This window comes from Taudactylus pleione, unplaced genomic scaffold, assembly GCF_031769625.1.
Source record: "Taudactylus pleione unplaced genomic scaffold, aTauple2 ptg000903l, whole genome shotgun sequence".
NCBI classification, from domain to species: domain Eukaryota; kingdom Metazoa; phylum Chordata; class Amphibia; order Anura; family Myobatrachidae; genus Taudactylus; species Taudactylus pleione.
The window spans coordinates 3901382-3912976 of NW_028285304.1; positions in this window are offsets into that span (position 1 = coordinate 3901382).

Below are 11595 nucleotides of genomic sequence, written 5' to 3' on the forward strand. Positions count from 1 at the left end.
GCATTCCGGAGCTTCGCCTCAGTGGGTAATGCCATCTTCAGGTGGCATTACCCAACAGAAGCCTATGAGCTTCTAATCGGGACACCCACTGAGAGGGATCCGATCGGATCTCTCCCACCTCCCCACGTGTCGATGGCGTCCATCTGCGCATGCGCAGAAGAACCCAGGAGGGACTTGTGGGAGTTAAAGCCGGAAGTCTGTCTACCCGGGGGTATCACAAAGGACAGCTTTATCGGGAGAGCTGTCCTTTGCTATTTTATTCGCATTTCTATGTACATACCACGGTAATCAACCACGGTATGCACCTGACAGGATGTACCTCATTGCGGATGCGATGCTTAGTACATCCCGTCCTAAATCTCTACAGTTGGGTGGTTTATAGATCATGCTCTTTGACATAAAATATGTTTTATGCAAATACTAGCTCAGGAAGTTAAAGGAGGCCTTGACTTATTTACTTTAGTATCTATCATGGTGTTAAAGTCCCCCGTCATAAATACATAATGATTTCTATGCTTGGGGTTAAATTCTGCATAAACATTAACTAATCTGGGTATTGTTCAATGTGCCAGCAAGTGTAATTTGTGTTCCCGTTATATCTGAAACAACCTCATCTGGGTCAAAATAAAGATGACTATTAATATGGATAGACACCCCGCTATTTTCTGCCTAGGGTCACAGGCGTCAAAATGGCGGCAGTACACCTCTCGAAATACAATTCAGGATGGTTTTTTTTTTTTTACATGTGTCTCCGGTAGAGACCTTACATCCTCCACCAGCTGCATGGAAGAGCTTAAAGAGATCTTATGAGGACTGTTTAGCAATAAAGGGGTCTATGTACTAAGGGGAGGCAATCGGGAAGCCGACTGCCTAAATACCAGCAGCCGGCTTCCCGACTGTCTTATCCCGGCATGGGTGAAATGCCGGGCGTCTAGATATAGGCGCCCGCATTTCCCCGACGCTGGGAGACCGGCGCCCGGCATCACGATCGTAGTGATGCCGGGCGCCGCGAGCGGACAGCCGCGGGGGGGGGAGGGTTAGGTTTAGGGCTCCCGGGGGGGACTTAGGGTTAGGCACCCCCCCGGGAGGGTTAGGGTTAGGCTAGGGGGAGGGAGGGTTAGGGTTAGGCACCCCCGGGGGGGACTTAGGGTTAGGCACCCCCCCGGGGGACTTAGGTTTAGGCAGCGGGGAAGGGGGTGGTTAGGGTTAGGCACTTAGAGGGGGGATTAGGGTTAGGCACTTGGGGGGGAAGTTAGGGTTAGGCACCCCTAAGGAGGGTTAGGGTTAGGGGGGTTAGGTTAGTGGATACTTACCTATCCACGATCGGGATTTCCAGCGCTGTCGGGCTTCCGCTGCGTTGCACTCTGCTTCTGTCGGGCTGCCGCTGACGGGAATCGAACCGCCGGCCATGCGGCTGACGGTATTTCATACCAATTCCGTACTAAGGAGTGATAAGTGACAGAATGAAAAGTGATAAGTCTGTGATAAGGTGCCGGCCAATCAGCTTCCAACTGTCATTTTTCAAACACAGCCTGTGAGATGACAGTTGGAAGCTGATTGGCTGGCACCTTATCACAGACTTATCACTTTTCACTCTGTCACTTATCACTCCCTTAGTACATAGACCTGACAATATCTTAATGGACACCAATGAATGAGAAAAGGTTGAAGAAAACATGACCCTTGATTATATAAATATAATCAGCCAGTTTGGGTCCAAGTGGAAGATTGGTTATTATGGGGTCTGGAAAGGGTTAAATAGACAGCTGCTTTGCTAGGGAACTAATTGTGCCTCTTTATTGGATTAACACCATTATAAATCTTGCTCTATCTATGTAATAAGCCACTACGATGATTCTGTCCTGTACAGATAGGGTGGGCTCCTGAGGGCTCTGAAAGTTCAGGAAATTGGTTAGTAATCTATTAAGTAACCATATGGTCGTCTAATTAGGGGTTAGAGAGTTTTACTGCCGCTAATCACAGGAACCACGGGTAGATTAATTCAACAAGCAGGAAATTAATGTATACACAATATATGGTTGTGTATGTATGATATCGTCATCGAGAGCTGCTATGTGTATTAGAAAAAGACTATCTTTATTGTCATTAACAAACTCCACGGAATATCAACGTAACTATCGCATAAAATACACACGCATAATAAAACAAGCAGTATTACATCATCATAAAAAAATTAAAGTTAAACATGTCAGCAATTGCGCACAGCCATTCCCGGAGCTATGGGTTAACACGTTCGCGGCCCCCGCGATCAGGGCATTTAATGCCGATTTCTGTTCGAGCCTCCTCAGACTCTAACTGAAATCCGTGTAAACTGCAGATCGCGGCCTATAATTGAATACCCCTGGCAGATCAATTAGTCCGCGGTAATTAACCGCTGTTAATTGAATCCAGCCCATAGCCCATGAGTTGAATCCTCAAAAATTCCCTTCAGTCTCTTAAACAGTTGCTTCTCATAGATATTCTGAGTACCTGGCAACTCAATATCAATCACTCTACCTGCAGTCCTAATTACCCGATCTAAAGCTTTGCGTCCAGCAATTGTATAATTACCATAACATACGGTATTCCCATAGATTAATTATTTCACTTGTGATTCTGTGAGGAGACCTGGAAAACATGCACTGTGTGGGGACCTGAGGACCGGGTTTAAGAACCTGTGCACTAGACGGTGTACCCTGCCCGACATCTTCAGCGACGAGACCCGGCGGGGGAGCCGGCATTGGCAAGTGCTCCTGATTTCTTCTATTTTTGCATATTTCTCATATTTATTTGTTTCAGATCTTCAAACAAAAATTGGGGGTGATTAAATTCAGCGGGAATTGAATAGCGCCGGGAGGGAGATATGTTCTTGGAGACATCTCTAGTGCGCTTGGTCAAATCACCGGGAAAATTGCTGCAGCGCCATTTTCTTGGTGATTTCAGTTACGCCAGTGTCTCCTAGGGAATTGACTGAACTCCCATGAGCACTGAATATGGTAAAAGAGGCACTAATCCGTATATTAGAGACTCCATTTTCTAGATAATCAGTAGGCTGCGTTCTCATGAGTATTGGGTCCGCACACAGAATATCTGCCTACACTTTGAATAAGAACAGCATATGCAAAAATGCAGAAAGTCACTTCTGCGAATGCAAAAACTGGCCATTTACATCCATGATGTCACTACCAGAGCATCCTTACCTGCTGGCTCGCGGTCTCTGCCTGCGCGAACGCTCTGGCGCGGTCCTACCAGTGGGGGTGCTGGTTCCTGGAGGTTGGTGCGAGGTGCGCGAGGAGATCCGGGTGAACAGGCCATGCTGGTACAGATAAGTTTGGCAGCTTCTCTGCGCTGTAGACTGCTGGGTGCTGCCATCTTGGTTTTGGGCATGTGACCTGAATGGGCCAATCAGGTTGGAGCTTCTGCATGTGACTCTCAGCGGCCTATATTGCACCTTCCCATGGTACATAAGGGTGTTCAGCACGCCCTCTAGTTGCCAGTGCAACTTGTACTCAGTCTTGCTGTGTGAGAGTTCTCTGTGTTCCCTGGCCTTGGTATATTGCAGTCTCAGCAGTATCTCGCTTGCTTCTTGTCAGCATTCCAGGCAGTTCCCAGGATTCCTGCATCCATCAGCTATATCCCACGTCTCACCCTCCGCTAGTAATCGACCAACCGCATGCACTCAGAACCCACCGCAGTTTACAGGCCTCTGATCCTCAGCATACCGCTTTTGGACTTTGGACCTCATTCAGAGGTGGTCGCAAGAAGCGATCGCTCTCTCTGAATAAGGGCGGGCGTTTCTTTTTTTTTTGTGCGGCCTCCTGGTCGCAAGCTAAGCTGTGGGTTACCACCCACAGCTTAGCTAGCACCAGGGTGATGGTCGCGATGGTGATCACCATCGCGACCATCGGGGCTTGTGACCAGACCCTAAGGTTGGGTCTGGGCACTCGCAAGCCCATGGGAACTTTCTGCTCTGATCGAGCAGGAAGCTCCCCACTGACATCACTGATGATGTCAGTGCGGCCGCCCACAAAACGGTAGGCGTCCGTTTTGGAAACCACCACCCCGGCCTGCCGACAAAACGGGGTGAGCTGTCGATCAACATTGAAAGCCGCCCATTTTGTAGCGAGCTCCGGAGCGAGAGAGTTTCTCTCTCGCTCCGGGGCTTGCGCATGCGCAGTGCGGCCGCTGCGCGTGCGCAGGGCTACCCATCGACCCGGACGCGAGCACATCGGTGCTTGCGACCGGGTCTGAATGAGGGCCTTTGTTTTTCTGTCAGTTCATTTCCAGGCACCTGTTTCTCTGCCTCACAGCAATTGGATTTTGTTTCATTACCAGACACTTGTTTCTCAGTTCCACAGCAACTGGACTTTATTTCTCTGCCAGACATTTATCCTCCGTTTGGGCTTTTGTTACAGTACTTATATAGTTGTTATATCCCATGAATCCAAATACTCCCATTAAAGTTTAAACCAGCTGCCTTTCAGTTTAACAAGACCATTCCTGCCTCGACTCCTGATACCATCCCGGGTCCAATAACCTCCCAGGTCCTGACACATGAAGAGAGATCCATGTCACTCAGAATCGGCTACTAAGTGTCCTCATCCCCAAGCCAGCCTCTCACCATTGGCGTATCTATAATGGGTTCACACTAAACACTAAACCTATCCTTACCTCTCCACTGACACTGGTGTAATCACATGGGTACCAAAGCGTGGCACATACGCAGTAGAGAAATCACCAGTAAAATAACGTGGGCGCCATTTTTTTTTAGTTCAGCACATGTGCAGTAGACTCAAAGTGTGGTGCCAGAATATGCTCAGCGTATGCCCTTGCAAAAAGGGGGGAGGGCCATCAGAGACCGCACACAAGGCCCCTCCTCTCTTAAACCACCCTGGCGTCTTACTTATCCCCATGGTTTGTGGTGGCGGCCTGCTTGGTAGGGGGCAGGGTATGAAGAACAGAAATATACCCTGCAAGAGAGCCACTGAGATATGTTTTTTTTTAACGTGCCCAATAGTTAAATAGTGGAAATTGATACAGTCATTATTGGACATTTTGGTAGATGTGATTTGAAGGTGAGCACTATTGGCCTATGTATGTATGTATGTATGTATGTATGTATATATGTGTCTTCTGACCACACAAGAAAGGGAACTGATGCGGCCAGGGCTCAAAGTGGACAAATAGTGTCCAGTTTCACCAAAACTGTGTGTCAGGGACACTCTGTGAGTCTGATGGGCACCAGTTGGCCAGCAGTTGGCTGATCTTCATAATATCAGGTTTAAGGTTTTCACAACTGAGTCAGGACCCTTGGACTGGACTGGACTGACGAGTAGTAGTGGAATTGTGGTGTTGTATCAGAAGTCTACTCAAGGGTATGAACTATGAGATAAATGCCTTCAGAGAGGTCAATGAAACTTGGAAGTCTCACAGTCTGCCCCTGGGACCAATTGAGTATAACTCAACCCCTCACCATGAATACAGGGGTAAGGGGTCAAAACCAGATTGAAAAACCAGGGGACAGAGCAGCGAGTAATTAAGGTAATCGGTAGCCCATCTGGGATCTGCTAGCAGATGCTGCAAATCGATTCCCAAAGCTGGATTACTGGAGCCTACACCTTCTGGAATCTAGATCCAGCACCTAGTCCTAAGCAATTTGAATGAACACTGAAGCAGAAACTCAGCACAAACACTAATACTCAAAGGGGCTTATTCATTATCACTTTCTACAAAAGCAGGTAAAATTTAAATTTTCAACTACTTTTTGAGAAATTAAGTTTTGGGACCATTCATCATAAAGATAATGCAGGAGATATGATAGATATTTCCTGCATACCTATCTCTCCCGGAATGGCCCGTGTCCCCATACACTAGTATCAAAGATATCTCCTACTTACCTTCCTTTTTGCAGAATGGCCCGCTGTCCCCATACACTAGTATCACAGATATCTCCTACTTACCTTCCTTTTTGTAGAATGGCTCGCTGTCCCCATACACTAGTATCACAGATATCTCCTACTTACCTTCCTTTTTGCAGAATGGCCCGCTGTCCCCATACACTAATATAACAGATATCTCCTACTTACCTTCTGTTTGCGGAATGGCCCACTGTCCCCATACACTAGTATCACCAATATCTCCTGCTTACCTTCCTCTCCCGGATTGGCCCGCTGTCCCCATACACTAGTATCACAGATATCTCCTGCTTACCTTTCTCTGGCGGAATGGCCTGCTGTCCCCATGCACTAGTATCACAGATATCTCCTACTTACCTTCTGTTTGCGGAATGGCCCGCTGTCCCCATACACTAGTATCACATATATCTCCTACTTACCTTCCTTTTTGCGGAATGGCCCCCTCTTTCCTCACGTGCTTCTTCTTGCCTTACTTTTACTTTCATTTACAATGGTGCCTAAAACTGCTTACTGACACCCTGCTGCTTATTTAGGTGTTATGCAGCATTGTTTATAAATCATGTGCTTGTCCTGCATTGTCTGTACTGTTAATAACTGTTGTCTTGTTTTTGTACTTTGTAAGGCGCTGCGGAACCCTTGTGGCGCCATATAAATAAAGGATAATAATAATAATAATAATCACAGATATCTCCTGCTTACCTTTCTCTCCCGGAATGGCCCGTTGTCCCCATACACTAGTATCACAGATATCTCCTGCTTACCTTCCTCTGGCGGAATGGCCCGATGTCCCCATACACTAGTATCATAGATATCTCCTGCTTACCTTCCTCTGGCGGAATGGCCCGCTGTCCCCATACACTAGTATCACAGATATCTCCTGCTTACCTTCCTCTCCTGGAATGGCCCGATGTCCCCATACACTAGTATCACAGATATATCCTGCTTAACTTCCTTTTTGCGGAATGGCCCGCTGTCCCCATACACTAGTATCACAGATATCTCCTGCTTACCTTCCTCTCCCAGAATGGCCCGCTGTCCCCATACACTAGTATGACAGGTATCTCCTACTTACCTTCATCTGGCGGAATGGCCCGCTGTCCCCATACACTAATATCACAGATATCTCCTGGTTACCTTCATCTGGCGGAATGGCCCGCTGTCCCCATTCACTAGTATCACAGATATCTCCTGCTTACCTTCCTTTTTGCGGAATGGCCCGCTGTCCCCATACACTAGTATCACAGATATCTCCTGCTTACATTCCTCTGGCGGAATGGCCCGCTGTCCCCATACACTAGTATCACAGATGCAGTATATCCTGCTTACCTTCCTCTGGCGGAATGACCCGCTGTCCCCATACACTAGTATCACAGATTTCTCCTGCTTACCTTCCTCTGGCGGAATGACCCGCTGTCCCCATACACTAGTATCACAGATATATCCTGCTTAACTTCCTCTGGCGGAATGGCCCGCTGTCCCCATACACTAGTATCACAGATATCTCCTGCTTACCTTCCTCTGGCGGAATGGCCCGCTGTCCCCATACACTAGTATCACAGATATCTCCTGCTTACCTTCCTCTGGCGGAATGACCCGCTGTCCCCATACACTAGTATCACAGATATATCCTGCTTAACTTCCGCTGGCGGAATGGCCCGCTGTCCCCATACACTAGTATCACAGATATCTCCTACTTACCTTCCTCTCCCGGAATGGCCCGATGTCCCCATACACTAGTATCACAGATATATCCTGCTTACCTTTCTCTCCCGGAATGGCCCGCTGTCCCCATACACTAGTATCACAGGTATCTCCAACTTACCTTCCTCTCCCGGAATGGCCCGCTGTCCCCATACACTACTATCACTGATATCTCCTACTTACACTAGTATCACAGATATCTCCTGCTTACCTTCCTCTCCCGGATTGGCCCGCTGTCCCCATACACTAGTATCACAGATATCTCCTGCTTACCTTTCTCTGGTGGAATGGCCTGCTGTCCCCATGCACTAATATCACAGATATCTCCTATTTAACTTCTGTTTGCGGAATGGCCCGCTGTCCCCATACACTAGTATCACAGATATCTCCTACTTACCTTCCTTTTTGCGGAATGGCCCACTGTCCTCATACACTAGTATCACAGATATCTCCTGCTTACCTTTTTCTCCCGGAATGGCCCGTTGTCCCCATACACTAGTATCACAGATATCTCCTGCTTACCTTCCTCTCCCAGATTGGCCCGCTGTCCCCATACACTAGTATCACAGATATCTCCAGCTTACCTTTCTCTGGCGGAATAGCCCGCTGTCCCCATACACTAGTATCACAGATATCTCCTGCTTACCTTCCTCTGGCGGAATGGCCCGCTGTCCCCATACACTAGTATCACAGATATCTCCTGCTTACCTTCCTCTCCTGGAATGGCCCGATGTCCCCATACACTAGTATCACAGATATATCCTGCTTATCTTCCTTTTTGCGGAATGGCCCGCTGTCCCCATACACTAGTATCACAGATATCTCCTGCTTACCTTTCTCTCCCGGAATGGCCCGCTGTCCCCATACACTAGTATCACAGGTATCTCCTACTTACCTTCATCTGGCGGAATGGCCCGCTGTCCCCATACACTAGTATCACAGATATCTCCTGCTTACCTTCCTCTGGCGGAATGACCCGCTGTCCCCATACACTAGTATCACAGATATATCCTGCTTACCTTCCTCTGGCGGAATGGCCCGCTGTCCCCATACACTAGTATCACAGATATCTCCTAATTAGCTTCCTCTCCCGGAATGGCCCGCTGTCCCCATACACTACTATCACTGATATCTCCTACTTACCTTCCTCTGGCGGAATGGCCTGCTGTCCCCATACACTAGTATCACAGATATCTCCTGCTTACCTTCCTCTCCCAGATTGGCCCGCTGTCCCCATACACTAGTATCACAGATATCTCCTGCTTACCTTTCTCTTTGGCGGAATGGCCCGCTGTCCCCATGCACTAATATCACAGATATCTCCTACTTACCTTCTGTTTGCGGAATAGCCCGCTGTCCCCATACACTAGTATCACAGGTATCTCCTACTTACCTTCATCTTGCGGAATGGCCCGCTGTCCCCATACACTAGTATCAAAGATATCTCCTGCTTACCTTCATCTGGCGGAATGGCCCGCTGTCCCCATACACTAGTATCTCAGATATCTCGTGCTTACCTTCCTTTTTGCAGAATATCCTGCTGTCCCCATACACTAGTATCACAGATATCTCCTGCTTACCTTTCTCTGGCAGAATGACCCGCTGTCCCCATACTCTAGTATCACAGATACCTCCTGCTTACCTTCCTCTCCCGGAATGGCTCGCTGTCCTCATACACTAGTATCACAGAAATCTCCTGCTTACCTTCCTCTGGCGGAATGACCCGCTGTCCCCATACACTAATATCACAGATATATCCTGCTTAGCTTCGTCTGTTGGAATGGCCCGCTGTCCCCATACACTAGTATCACAGATATCTCCTGCTTACCTTCCTCTGGCAGAATGTCCCGCTGCCCCATACACTAGTATCACAGATATCTCCTGCTTACCTTCCTTTTTGTGGAATGGCCCGCTGTCCCCATACACTAGTATCACAGATATCTCCTGCTTACCTTCCTCTGGTGGAATGGCCCGCTGTCCCCATACACTAGTATCACAGATACAGTATATCCTGCTTACTTTCCTCTGGTGGAATGACCCGCTGTCCCCATACACTAGTATCACAGATACCTCCTGCTTACCTTCCTCTGTCGGAATGGCCCGCTGTCCCCATACACTAGTATCACAGATATCTCCTGCTTACCTTCCTCTGGCGGAATGACCCGCTGTCCCCATACACTAGTATGACAGATATATCCTGCTTACCTTCCTCTGGCGGAATGGCCCGCTGTCCCCATGCACTAGTATCACAGATATCTCCTACTTACCTTCCTCTCCCGGAATGGCCCGCTGTCCCCATACACTACTATCACTGATATCTCCTACTTACCTTCCTCTGGCGGAATGGCCCGCTGTCCCCATACACTAGTATCACAGATATCTCCTGCTTGACTTCCTCTCCCAGATTGGCCCGCTGTCCCCATACACTAGTATCACAGATATCTCCTGCTTACCTTTCTCTTTGGCGGAATGGCCCGCTGTCCCCTTGCACTAATATCACAGATATCTCCTACTTACCTTCTGTTTGCGGAATAGCCCGCTGTCCCCATACACTAGTATCACAGGTATCTCCTACTTACCTTCATCTTGCGGAATGGCCCGCTGTCCCCATACACTAGAATCAAAGATATCTCCTGCTTACCTTCATCTGGCGGAATGGCCCGCTGTCCCCATACACTAGTATCACAGATATCTCCTGCTTACCTTCCTTTTTGCAGAATATCCTGCTGTCCCCATACACTAGTATCACAGATATCTCCTGCTTACCTTCCTCTGGCGGAATGACCCGCTGTCCTCATACACTAGTATCACAGATATATCCTGCTTACCTTCCTCTGTTGGAATGGCTGCTGTCCCCATACACTAGTATCACAGATATATCCTGCTTACCTTCCTCTGTTGGAATGGCCCGCTGTCCCCATACACTAGTATCACAGATATCTCCTACTTACCTTCCTCTGGTGTAATGGCCCGCTGTCCCCATACACTAGTATCACAGATATCTCCTGCTTACCTTTCTCTCCCGGTATGGCCCGCTGTCCCCATACACTAGTATCACAAATATCTTGTTTACCTTTCTCTCCCGGAACAGGAGCAGCAACGCGTTGCCTTTATCGAGCTTGAAAAAGTCTACAGCGTAGACGAAACACCTTGCTGTAGCTACTTTTATGTAGTGCATTTATGATCTGTATATATTTTACTATTGTACTTTTTTAGCAAACCGGCTGATTTCAGAGACTGATATATTGAGCAAGGACTAATTGGAGCTCTGAATACAGAGCGGATACCTACATGTGTGCCGGCTTACACCTCCAGCCCATCACATACACCTGTGGATTACCTCCCATCTCACGCTGTCATTGTGAGTAGCGGCTACTTGGAGGGGTTCCATGCACAACGTGTCCTTTCCCTGGAGATAGCTTTGATGCAACGCCTGCGTGTGGTCCACCGTCTCCCGCAACCACTTCGACACAGTGTCCCGAAGCCAACATCTTACAGCATGGGTAGATTCTTCCCCGTGGCCAGCAGCAGTAACAGGACTCTGGGATATACCCTCTGACACTCTGGTTCCTGTAAAGTCTGGCTGATGCGAGTTCCTTACCTTCAGTTATAGTGGTCTAGGGGGACGCCCCAGACCACTACATGTATTACTAATTCAAGTCAGCTAAAGATATTTGGCATAACACTAATGCCAATTTACAGAGACACTACTAAAGGGTATATATGTTCACCCCTACTTCTAATGAATCATTGAGACATTGTTTTTATACAGTAGGTCTCCAGTGGATGTAAAATTTTGGTGCAGTAGAGAATCATTTTATTATATTGTACTCAGTGTTACTTGTGTTAGGTATTTTATACCATTGATGTTATACTGATTTTCTGTTATATCAAATGGTGCATTTATATGTTCTTTAATAAACTGATTTAATTCATTATTTCTGCTTTATCAAGTGTGTACAGGGCTGCTATGTGTTAG